The sequence below is a fragment of the Lynx rufus genome, unplaced genomic scaffold (assembly GCF_022079265.1).
Source record: "Lynx rufus isolate CCGP_SWC_20201006 ecotype Redwood Valley unplaced genomic scaffold, mLynRuf1.p SCAF_20, whole genome shotgun sequence".
Classification (NCBI taxonomy): Eukaryota; Metazoa; Chordata; class Mammalia; order Carnivora; family Felidae; genus Lynx; species Lynx rufus.
This window is the reverse complement of record NW_025814835.1, coordinates 1,248,979-1,261,974: the sequence shown is the minus strand read 5'-3', so window position 1 is coordinate 1,261,974 and position 12,996 is coordinate 1,248,979.

The following is a 12,996-nucleotide window of genomic DNA, read 5'->3' as shown; positions in this document are numbered from 1 at the left end:
GGAGGCGTAGGGACGTCTGGAGAGGGTCGCGGTCTGACGCCCGCCTCTGCTCCTGTCCAGGGAGAGCCACCGTTTCCCCTCGCTCCTGGCCCTGGGGCTTCTGGAAAGACCTGAGAGAAGAAAGGAGCCCAATTATGGGAAAGGTCGGATGTTCCCAAGTCCGCCAGCAGAGAGGGGCCTCCCGCAGCCACAAGCCAGGCACTCCCTTACACGCAAGCAAGCAATACGGACCGTAAAGGGAAAGTCTCTAATGTTTTTGAAATCACGATTCGCCCAATGATCTGAAATAGGTAAATAACATTTGTCTTCTAAAGCCCATAATTACACCGTGTGCTTGTGCACTGAGCCATAGCAAACCGAGAGTCGTGTGTCGGTGGTGAACCCGCTTCACTGGGAACAGCGAATTCACAAACAGCTGCAAATTTGGGAAGGTTTTCTGGAGGGCGCGGGGGCATTTGCGTTCAGCGATCTGAATGAACCGGTGAAGGCCAGTGACTGACCCCCACTCACTTTAGGAATATTCAGCTAAGTGCTTCTAGGCATTTATATTTATGACCAAAACACTGCACATGATTCTTACCTTGGTTGAAGTCCAAAAGTTTTTCATTTCTCCTCAATATAAATAACTAGCAAATGAAGGGAATATTTTGTGGTTCACATAAACTTTCCACAAATTATCAACACAGCATGTCAGCCTGCAATGTAATTTTTGGTTGGGTTTGGGTTTGGATTTTTAATTATAACACTAAACCGGCTTGTATGGAAGAATCTGACCTATTTTCACTGTTTCAGTAAAGTTGCTGATGATGGAAAAGCACACAGTATTGAACCGATCCTATTTTTATCATCTCCAAATTTACCGAAGGCCTGGCCCTGAGCCCCTCAAGCATCAGACATCTTCACCAAACCTCTGGAGCCTCCACGACACAGAACAGGTCCTCACCGAGAGGTGGGCGCACGTGCCCTGAGCTGTGCAGAACCTTCCAGAAGCTGCAGGACCCCTGGGGATAGCTCCCATCCGAAGGCTCCCTCTCCTAAGGTACGCAGACGTGTGCGTGATTGCCCTTTTTATTTAGGCCACTTAGAAACTGGAAAGGAAGGGCCCGGTGAAGGAGATCCCGGAAACGAGGGCGGTTTTCAAGAGAAGCCTGACTGTAGAGACCGCGGCTTCCACGCCGTCGGTCTGAGGCGCCCCCCCCCCTCGCCCGGACTTCTGTCCAAGATGGACGAGGACATAGCTCCCGGCCTTCCCCAAGCCGGTCACACACCTCCTGTGTGTGTCCTGTGACCGCCGACCCACAAGCCAGCAATGGGGCCGAGCGGTGGCCAAGAGCCCAGGGAGCAGCGGGCCGGGGACGCGGGCCAGAGCCGCATCAGGCTGCCAGGCCGGGCCGGGCCCTCCACGTTGTCCTGAGTGACCGTCCCCTGTGGCCCGTAGCAGGGGCAGCTCCTGGCACTCAGGCACCCCTGGACCCCACGCCCGGGCCTCCCAGAGGCCAGCTCCCAGGGAGTGGCTGCCCCCGGGCCACTGGGCACAGCTGGCCCCAGGCCCTTACCATTCTCAGAGCGGAAGATCCCAAACCCGCTCCGCTCAGGACCCCTGGCGGCACCCCCAGCCAGAGACATCGCAGACCCTTGCATTTGCGAGAAGCAGGTCCTGTGCTTGGTACTCGTAGTACCAAGTACAAGCTGGTCCTTGTGGCCTACAACTAGTAGCCACGGGAGAAAGTCACACCCGTACTTGTCAAGAGGAGTGGGTGTGCTTTCTGTCTTAGCCCCAGTCACCCACTGTGGTGCGTGCCCGTTAGATAGTCCGGGGCCTCGGAGTCCACAGGCTCCCGCTGACAGCCCAGCCTCGCAAACCGTGGCATCTTGAGAGGGTGCGCGGCGCGCCGACGTGGACACCAGCCCTCCCTGCAACGTGCACAGGCAGCCAGGCTTCCGTGGCCTCCTCCACGCGGGCCACACGAGCGTGCAGGTGACCGGGACTCCGGACAAGGAAACACTCAGGTCAGATTCCAGCCGTGTCTCCCAGAGTCAGCCGAGAGGGGCGGGTGTGTGTGATGAGTAAACTGGGGGAGAGGAACGCTCCCCTGGGCCGTCCTCCCCCTCCCCCAAAATAGCCAGGACCTCGCACACGTGCGGCAGGCCTGGCGTGTGACCCGGAGGTCCCGAAGGAGGTACGTGTGGCGGCCGTGGACCTGTGGTGTCCCTGGACCCGAGGGGAGACTTGTGCTGAGTAGAAACGGTCACCACGGGGCGTCTTCCCACTCGGATGCTGCAGGGTCCGGGGTAGACTCGAGGAGAGGCTTCTCCCCGAGCTTGGTCCCAGCCCTCAAGGCGCAGTTCCCCGATGACAGAAGTTCAGAGCGGGTTCGTATTCTGCGCAGAGAGGGTACCTGGAGGACAGGGCCACCCGAAGCACCTGCGCTCTGACTCAGACCCAGGGGGCCGGACTTCCTGCTGTGGAAAGTTCCGGGGCCCTTCCCCCAGAGAACGTCAGCTTTACTGTGTGACCAGACGCCGTAGCACAGCCTGGCGCTGCGCAGATCTGCGAGGCCTCCGCCGCGTGCTGGGCGCCGAGAACCCAGCGGTGAGGAAGGTGTCTCTGCCTTCACCGCCCACACGGTCCGGAGGCTGTACGAGCCGGGCGTCGCTTCCTCGCTGCCCCCAAAGGCCGAAAACAAAGGTGCAGGGTCGTCAGCGCACATCGTGTCTCCAGCTTCGCCTTCCTGCACGTCCGGCCTCAGCATCTCACACAAGTAAGGGTGAGAGAACTCGGCAGAGGCCACCGCCCGCTACAGACCTGCTGCCCAGCTCCCCCACCTGCCACCGCACTGGAGGTCTCCCCCCTGGTGGACAGGGGCCCCCTCCTTCCTGGTGGACAGAGGCCCCTCCCCCCCGGTGGACAGGGGCCCCTCCCCCCTGGTGGACAGGGGCCCCTCCCCCCTGGTGCACAGGGGCCCCTCCCTCCTGGTGCACAGGGGCCCCTCCCTCCTGGTGCACAGGGGCCCCTCCCCCCTGGTGCACAGGGGCCCCTCCCTCCTGGTGCACAGGGGCCCCTCCCTCCTGGTGGACAGGGGCCCCTCCCTCCTGGTGGACAGGGGCCCCTCCCCCCTGGTGCACAGGGGCCCCTCCCCCCTGGTGGACAGGGGCCCCCTCCCTCCTGGTGGACAGAGGCCCCTCCCCCCTGGTGGACAGGGCCCCCCCCCCCCCGGTGGACAGGGGCCCCCTCCCCCCTGGTGGACAGGGGCCCCCTCCCTCCTGGTGGATAGGGGCCCCTCCCCCCCGGTGGACAGGGGCCCCTCCCCCCCGGTGGACAGGGCCCCCCCTCGGTGGACAGGGGCCCCTCCCCCCTGGTGGACAGGGGCCCCTCCCCCCTGGTGGACAGGGGCCCCTCCCTCCCGGTGGACAGGGGCCCCTCCCCCCTGGTGGACAGGGGCCCCTCCCTCCTGGTGGACAGAGGCCCCTCCCTCCTGGTGGACAGGGGCCCCCTCCCCCCTGGTGGACAGGCGCCCCTCCCCCCTGGTGGACAGGGGCCCCTCCCTCCTGGTGGACAGGGGCCCCTCCCTCCTGGTGGACAGGGGCCCCTCCCCCCTGGTGGACAGGGGCCCCCTCCCCCTTGATGGATGGGGACCTTCCCAGAACTTCCAGGGTGACAGCAGCAGCAGGAGGTCTGAGGGAAGCAGATGGTCCTTTCAAGTGTCCCCAGCAGCATCCTGAGTCCGGTGTGGAGGCTGGACCGGGCGTCTGTGGGGTCCGTGCCCGTGCCTTCCTGGAGGAGCAGTGTCCAGGAACTTCAGTGGTGGAGGACCGTGTCCTCGTCACCAGCCCGTTCTGACCCGGGAGCCCGGCTGGCAGCTTCCCTCCCACACACACGTGTCCACTCAATCCCTCTTTTCGCCTCCTGCCCCGAGACCCTAATGCCACGTGTGTTATTGTTTCCAGAAATCGGACCCAGTTTTCCTCATGCTTGATGGTTGCTGGTATGACTGAGGAGCTTCCGGAAGGTAACTCTAAGCCCCCTGTGGTTTCCTGGCCTGCGAACCACGTGTGTGAGGTGAAGTCGGGTCTCACCGCACTCAAAGTTACTCTTGTGGAGTCGTCACTGAGCCCAAAGAGCAACCAAACGGCTCTTGGACAAGAGTCTCGACACTCACCCCATCCCTGTGACCCAAGGTGCCTTCTGCACAGAGCGATGGGATCAGGGAAGGCCCCCCGCGGTGGGCGCCGGGCCGGGCGTGGTCTACACCGCCAGCAAGCGCCATCCACTCACGTGACTCACGCGCCAGACCCACTCCAACCAGCGAGCTCTAACGTCCGTGGGCGCCGTAGACAGTCGTGAACGGCTCCTTCCGCATTTGCGGCTCGAATCACTGGGACACGAAGAACTCACAGGAAAGGAAACACATGTGGCCCACACACGTTTTTTAAAATTCACCTTCGCTAATCACTTAAGACATGAATTAAGGCTACAGTGACATGCTGTGCCTCCTCCTGAATTAGGGAGGGTTGTTTGAGACGGTGATAATTGAGGCCAACAGGTGTAGGACACTCACACACCTGCTCCTATGGATAGAAACGGGGTCAGTGTTTCTGGAAAGTCATTCAAAACTGTGCATCGAGGGCCTTAATAATGCTCCTACTCTCTGACCCTAAAACTCCACGTCCGGCATTGTCTCTTAAGGAAACAAGCAGAAATGTGGGGAAAGATTTACGTACAAGATCTTCACAATTATGACAATGGCAAGTCACTGGAAAAATCCTAAATTTCAGGCGAGCAAAAGTTTATGTTAATTGTGTTACATGCGTGTGACAGGACGGTGGTGTGCTGGTGTGCGAAAAGAGAAAGAGCGACGACAATCTCTGAGGAGTAAATTCTTCCACGACGGCCAATTTCCAGCTCTCGACAGCGACCAAGGTGGAGAAGATGCACTCTCTCGTGCCGGTGTGGACCCTTTGCAGGTTCATGTACCTGTGAGCAGGTGGCACAAAATTTTGGCACAATTGTCTCAGGATGAAATAGTAGTGGGAGATTCCTTAGCTTTTCGCACGTCTCTCATTTCCAATTTTTCTAAAACGTGCTTGCGTTGTTTTTGATTCAGAAAACAAAATGATATTTTTGGGAAAAAAAATGATTGAGGTGCCAGCTTTTTTTACAAGAAGTTCTTCGAGCAGAGCTCAGAGAGCTGGGAGACTTTACCCATAGTGACTTAACCCTTTACAGCTCAGTCCCCTCCAGGGAATGAATCTCACGTCACACGTTTTCCCCAAATGTCCAAAGGCCACAGTCTCCAGTGCAATTGCTGACTAAGCAAAAGACAATTACCATTTCGGAAAGAGAGGAGAAGCATCAGATTCAGAGGCGGGAGAGTGGACCTCCTCGTACCTGGGGAGCCCTCCCCGCGGCCCGGCGACCCGGCCCTGAGCGCACGCGGATGCGGGGGGCGGGTGCCTCCCCTGTCCCGTGTGTCAGGCTTCAATTGCTCTGTGGAAATGCGGTGGTGAGAGAGAGATTCTCCATCTCTGTTGAAGCAACTGGAAACGAACCAGAAAAAACGTAAACTTGCATTTCTTCAGGACCCTCCTGATCAGAAAAGATCCTTCCCCAGGGACAGACCATGAGACCATGTGTGATTTTTTTAAATGCTCACACCACTGTGGACGAGGTCCGTGTTTTGTGCAGAGAGAAATATGTGTATTTTAACACTAACGGGAAAACCTCCCAAGACAAAGCTTGGGCTGCATTCTTCGGGAAAGTCAGAAGCCAGGGTAACTGCTGCCTCCAGGTTGGAAACAAAGACGTGTGCGGGGTGGGGGCGCCCCCCTCACTGACGTGTCATGTGATTTTGACCACCTCCAGATAAAACTTGTCGAACTGCCACAGTCGCTGCTTCCTGGCTCCTCGAGCCCATTAAACGTTTATTACTTCCTACACCTGTGTAACCAGAAGATAAAAAGACGGCCTAGGATTTTACTCAAAGAGAACTCAAAGTCATTTCTTTTTGATTCCTTCCTTCACCCAGTGGACGCTTGCGTTGTCCCCTTAGACCCTCGTGCATCCTGGGTTCTGTGCTTGTGCGTGTGTGTGAATCGTTCACACGTAGATATGGATGCACACGGATGTAGGTGTGTGCGTGTGTGTGTGTAGGGGTATATATGTGTATGTATATATGTGTGCAGATATAGGCTTGTGCATGTGTGTGCACAGAGATACATGTGTGCGTGTGTGTGCACAGATGCGTGTGTGCGTGTGTGTGCAGAAATGTGTGTGCAGAGACACGTGTGTGTGCGTGTGTGCGCACAGAGGAACGTGTGTGTGCATGCGTGTGTGCGGAGGGGGTGGAGGAGGAGTGGTCACAGTCACTGTACGTCCCTCTCATTTCCGCATCCGCCGGGGGCCCCCAGCCTCCCCACCGCACCTGTACCCCCTTCCTTTAATTGAATGTGTCCCTTCTTCCAGCACCTTCCTGCCCCCTCCCCAGCCCCACTGCCCGCGGCACCTGCTGTCTCACTGACGCTCCCGCCTTAGGAAATGCCGCTGCCGAAGCAGAGGCTGGTGCTGCCGGGCACACAAGCCATGACCCCCTCCTCGCTGGCCTCCTCGAGCCCACTCTGGCCCCCCGCACGCAGCCCTGCCGTGATCTTTCCCATCTACAGACCCAATTATGCCATCTTAGCCGTGACCTTGCAGTGGCTTCAAAGCGCCCTAACGGGAGCATCCCCAGCCCCTGCCACGGGACGAGTCACCAGCTGGCCGTCCCTCACCCCTGCGTCGCCCCTGCCCCGACCGCACCTTCCCGCAATGCGGCCGCTCCAAGGCCTGAGGCGTGTGCACCCCGACCGGCCAACGTGGGCCGGTCCTTTGCCCTCTGTGCCTTTGTCACGCCCAGACACCCTCCCGGTCACCTCTTTGGCTAAGCTCGCCGAGAGCCCCGGGCCTCCTCCGAGCCGGCTTTTACAGCCATGGATGAGCACGGGGGGCCCGACGCGGCTCACTCACGCCTGCGCTGGGCATCGGGTTTGCCATCAAAGCGGCCGGCCTCACGGTGGAAAAGGCACAGAGGGCGGGGCACGAACCGAGAAAGCGAGAAGACAGGGGCCACCAGGAGGGTGTGACGCCGTCATCTCCTGGAGCACAGTTTACGTTTGCACGCGCGTACGTATCCGTCTCGTTCAGCTGGATGACGGGTCGTCAGGGGATTCTCCGCTGCTCTAGTTAGTTCTCCCCACGTTCTCTAAAACGTTTGCTCTGAGTTGTTTCTGAAAGAAAGACAGAAGAAAGAGAGAGAGAGAGAGAGAAAGAGAGAGAGGAAGAAAGAAAGAGAAAGAAAGAAAGAAAGAAAGAAAGAAAGAAAGAAAGAAAGAAAGAAAGAGGAAGGAAGGAAGGAAGGAAGGAAGGAAGGAAGGAAGGAAGGAAGAAAAAGGAAAGAAGGAAGGAAGAAAGAAAGAAAATTTTGCAAACTGGAGTCTTCCTGTGGGGAGAACAGGGAGACCCTCCCCCACAGCCCACCCCAAACTGCACAAAGTCCGGTCCTCTTGATCTCTTCTCATTCTTTGCCCTGAAAAATAACTGCCACTCTGTGTCCTTTTGGAAACTAAAGAGCTCAAAGCTATCGTGATTGGCTTCCCGTGACGCACTCCTTGTGAAACATGAGGGAATGAATCTGACTTTGGGATTTTTGATGAGAAAAATAGAGGCTCCACAGGAGAAGGGGGTGGGTCATGCAACCGGGCTGCGGAGGAACCACTTTCCAATGAAGACAATATTGAACTTGGAATTTGGGATGAGATGCTAATGATAATGTGCAGTGAGCGTCGAGAATAGATTTGGGACATCACTGTGTTTGCCCAAAGTAAAATTAACAGCAAAATGAAATACACAAGGTCTCTGGAAAGAAGCCATCCTGAAAAACACGTTTTGTTTCTGAAGTTATATTTCCCTCTTAGGAAATCAAATAGTTCTTCAAAACTCTCTCCATGAGAGGGAAAAGTCTCATTCTCCAGAAGAGGCTCTACGTACCTTCTCCTCCGATACGATCCATCGAGACAGAGTGATTTCCCTGGTTCACCTGTGGTGCTCGTGCCACGGCTGGTGGCTCGGCGACAGTCCCCGCCCCCCCATGCGCCCACCTCCCTTGGGGGATGAAGTGTTGACTTATAACCGCCGTGGGTTGGTTCATCACAACCTGACACGTTCTGTGTTCTTCCACAGTCTTTGTGATGCAGTGAGATTCACCAGAGGGCCCAGAACTCCCGCATATTGGGTCTACATTGAGAATTAGTAATCGGTAATTCCACAACAAAGCCAGAATAGCTGGTGTCTGGGCCACGACACTGCCGCCAGGGCACCCGGCCCTTCCAGACCCCACCCTGCAGCTCGGTTCACAGAAATGGGCCCCAGTTTCTCACCGAGACAAGATTGTGAAAGGTTTTGCTCGGAAGTTTGTGACAAAGTCAACGTTTAATGTGCTCCTTTATACTCCTTCATTCCTTCTTCTTGTAAAGTACAAGGAAAATGTAAATTTTGTCACCAAACTTCTCACGGGTGCCCCGAGCCCTCAGCCTCGCTATCCCCCCACACTCCTCCCCCCGGTGCCCGCGGCCACTCGTCTTGGTATAAAGTGAGGACACAAGCAGGTCTGACTGCACTTGCTGGACCTTCGCAGAATTTTCTTTCCCGGGATGGTGGACCGAGCTCGCCTCTCAAGTCGGCAGCCCCACTGAGCCCTTCGGACCTCTCCGGGGGCGTCAGAGCACCCCTCGTCTGGGCTTCCCAGGACTGCTGCTGGGCTCGGGTGTTCTTAACTCCCCGCGCGACAGTGATGCCCCAGCCCCACCGGGGTGTGAGCCCGGGAGAGTGGGCGTCCTGGCTCCCCACGTGGCTGGTGCCCAACAGACGGACGCGGTGCTGAGCACAGGGGCCCTGGCCGTGGAGGCGGCCCGGCCGTGGTGGAGCGAGGGGGCCTGGCACCAGGACGAGCCCCCGGGGCTGCCCCTTTGCCCACTGCCCTCCTCCGGCGGCCCCGTGGCCATGTTCTCAGGACCCAGCAACACGCCCATCTTACGAGAGCCTCGAGTGCAAGGCCCCGGGAGGGGTGGGTGCGGAAATGTGAGGGCTGTGCCTCCGCAAGGGGCAGGCAGTGTTCTGGCATTTGGGGGGACAGCCTGCAGTGTAGACGGCGGTCCCGGAAGAGCCAGGAATACTGCCACCAGCGTGACAAAGGTGACCCTGTGGACAGACGGCGATCGCTTACGTGTGCCCTTGAGATTGCTTTTTACAGGAACATGTGCACCCCACCTGCTCGCTCAGTAACTTGGCCAGACGTCATACCCGAAAATTCACGCGGTGGGTGGCAGAGGACTCTCTACCCGCCGGTCCTGTGAGCACCACACAGAAGGGGGGGTGGGGCCTGCTCTTGGGAAGGGGGACAGTGGGGGGCAGGGCCAGACACGGCATCACGCGTGGAGAGAAGAAGCGAAGGATGGGAGCTCAAAGGCAGGACAAGGCAGGGTGGGCGCTGTCGGGAATGTGGGCACTGATGCCCACCTTGGAAGACCCTTTCCAGGGTCGATAATGAGCCTGCCATCCACATGCGTGTCTTTGTGACCCCGGTCTTAGCGTCATTCACACACATAAGGTGATGGCTCATGCCACTGCCCCATGAACGAAGTCTGAGGTTTCTGCCCTGGGACAAGGAAGGGTGCATCTAATGCATGAAGCCCCGGGCCGAGGGGATCGAGCTGGAGAAGTCAGGTGCTCGGACAACCACCGGCACCAGGGCTGGAGGTAGGGACGCAGGGCTCACCGGTGGGGAGAGGTTGGAATTGAGAACCAGCGGGACAAATCAGAAAGCAGTGGAGAGCAGAGGGCGAAGGAGGGGCCTTGCAAACCGAGCACATTAAGGAAGAGGGAGGAGAAGGAAATGTCGCGGGGAGAGTGAGGAGTCTCGGGGACAGAGCCGCGACGGGCGGCGAGGCACCAGAGTTGGGGGCGCTTGAACACTGAGCCGTGGTAGCGGCACGGAGGGCCAGGGCTCCACCTCCACTAGCGGGAACCCCGGGTCCTCACACGTCTAACACGCCGACCTCAGGAAGCACCTGCCCGAACGCGGTCGGCGTCCACTCTGGCCCGCGGTCCCGTGTGACCGTTCCGGCTCCAGCTTCCACACGGCCGTCTGGGGCGCAAGCTCTTTCCGTCTCGTGGCTCTGACCTCCCGTAGGACCCCAGCCGGCCCTTCATTCAACCACCCAGCGGAAAAGATGATGAAGCCAGAGCTGCTGGGCACCAATGACGCTCAGACGCCCTTGGTGACAGCTAGAAACGTGAACTCGTCTGGGTCGGAGCAGGACAGCACGGCCCCCGGGCACAGCCACCTCCCAGGACCCCAGACACGCGGAAGAGAGACGACAGCACAGAGGGCGAAGTCACATCTGCGATCACTCGCTGGCGACCAGATACCCGCCTCTCGTTCGAGCCGCCCCAGACCCCAGCTACACGCATTCAGCTCAACCGCAGGCAGCCCCCGACCGGGTGCAGACGCGCCTCCGGGTCTGGAGACCCGGGAACGCAGAGGCAGCACCTCCCGCTGCTCCGGCAGGCCGCGTGGCCGGCACTTTGGTGGCCCCTGGGTCCCCTCCCTGGAGAGAACCCGCACCCCTCCGTGGCACGGCTGAGGTCCTGGGGCAGCGGCCGCTGGTGCCACCCACTTCCTGCTCGTGCAGACTTGGGGGATTGACGCCCCAAGACCTTATAACCTGGCGTTTGCTCCTTTCCCAAAACAACGCCTCGGGGGGTCAGGACGTGCCCTGCCTATTTGTGTCAGTCCCTTCGTGTCCCCGTCAGCAGAGGCAAGAGCCCTCCACCACACAGGTCCTCACTCCTGCCGTGGCCCCTGTTTGCAGGGAGGGCTGTGCCTGCTGCTTCCCCAGACTCCTCTCATCCTATGGCTTTGCCCTCCTCCAGGGCCCTGCGCTCGGCCGCGGGAGCGTGACGACCACAGCCGTTACCCGTCTCAGACCACAATTGACGCACACACCTTCCACTCCCGTCCCAGTGGCCAGAAGTAGTCTCTGGGCCCACCTCGATGCAGGGGGGTGGTGACGCGGGCCCCCATGCACACAGCCCTCCCTGCAACTGTGGACAGAAAAACCCAGTCCCCAAAACCATCTCTTCCGAGACCCTCTCATTTTCGTCAAAAGTAGTACGAAAAAATTCACAGGGGTCGATACATCTTGTTCTCACATCGTTCTGTGCAGAAGAATCACTGTTGGAAGCAGAATAGAAACAGGCTCCTCGGTCCCGCGGCCGGAGTCATGGGTTCAGCGAGTCTGGGCACGGGGCTCTGAGAGTCTGGATTTTTAGCGAGTGCCCCAGGAGATTCTGCGGAGGGCACTTGGAAACATAGCAAGAGGGAGTCTAAAGTGATTCATAAAAGGGATCAATACATAGCATCGATTGGCAGAGGAAGGATTTGCTTCCAGTGGGCCCAGCGCGGTGTCGAGTCTCTGCACCCCGTGCTGGGAGACCTTGGGGGAGAAGGTCATCGCAGCCGCCAGGTTGGCATGCCTGGAGACCCCAGGGTCTCCTCTCACCGGTGAAATCAGAACCACACACGATAAACTGAGGAATCACATGCCCTGCCCAAACTTGGCTGAACATTTTGTAAGTAATAAAAATACCTCCACGAGGACAGCTCCTGCTCGGGAACAATGGAACGTTTTGCCGACACGTTTCAAAGCACACCCCAACTTCTCACAGGCGTCTAACAAGCACCTAGCAAATGTCCAACCTTGTGCTAACCGCAGGCGCTAGGGAGAGGAAAACGCAACCCGCCTGCCAAGACGGCGTGTGGAAACACGTGCGGCGAATGGCCCGTGCCACCGAGAAGCGTGAATAACGAGTTCGGGGCAGCCAACAAGGAAAAGGCTGGGAAGCGGCTGCGGAACCACTGTGATGTCCGTTCAGCCTCACTGTGCACATCGGAAGGGCACGCTGGCTGCTTTGTGACAGTCGCAACTTGAGAGAGAATGAAGGCATCAGACAAAACCTGAGCAGCTCTAGAGTGTCACCTGGTAGCCAGGACTGGCCATGGAGAGACGTACAGCTTTCCCTGCTCGTTATGTCCAGACCTCGTGGTGCAATGATGGCAACAAGGTGCCCAAAACTAAACAGGGGCTGGGGCCAGCGCTCCGCCCGAAGCTTGCCATCCTGGGACAAGTTACAACTTTGGACGGCTCCTCGTGTGTACTGTTGCTCCAGCACGCTCGTGCATGAAACCGAGATGCTCACCACACCTTCCTGATGTGAAGACGGTGCGGCGGGAGCCCTGGTTCCTTGAGGTGATGGCTGGACGCAGAGATTCTCTCCACCCCACTCTCTTCCTGACCCCAAACCCACGGTCTAGCCACGGAGCTGTCCGTGGTCCTCGGCGTTCTCTGGACACATCCTCTGAAGTGTCGACTTAACATTTCAGCTAAACTTTTCTTTGCGTGAAAGGTAATCACCTGTCCCCCTGGCACAGGAGTGCTGAACGACATTAGCGGGGGCCTCCACACAGGTGGCACTGCAGCAGAGATAACTGCCAGTGTGCCTGAGGGACCGGTCCTCTGGAAAGTTTATTTGCTATTCATCATCCAAGCAGAAGAAAAATAGGACAGGAAGTTTTAATTATCCTGACGGCCAGGTTTTCAAAGGCACGGAGACATTTGAGCCTGGCTGACAAGAGTATCACATGAGCTGAAGTCACCAAGGAGAACAGGTGTGTGTGCGGGGTAGAATTCTCTCATTTTTCAAAAAGATGGACCTTGATTTTTTTCTCCATGGTCTCAGTCAAAACACACTATTTCAGCCTGTTTACAATATACTCAGAATGTAAGTGAGTGGAGACCGGTTCTTTATAGGGCATTTCAGTATATTCCAAAAAATGAACTCCTTCCAACATCTGCCGTCCGCTGGGCTCCCCAGGAAAAAGCCTGAGGTGGGAGTCGGTGGAC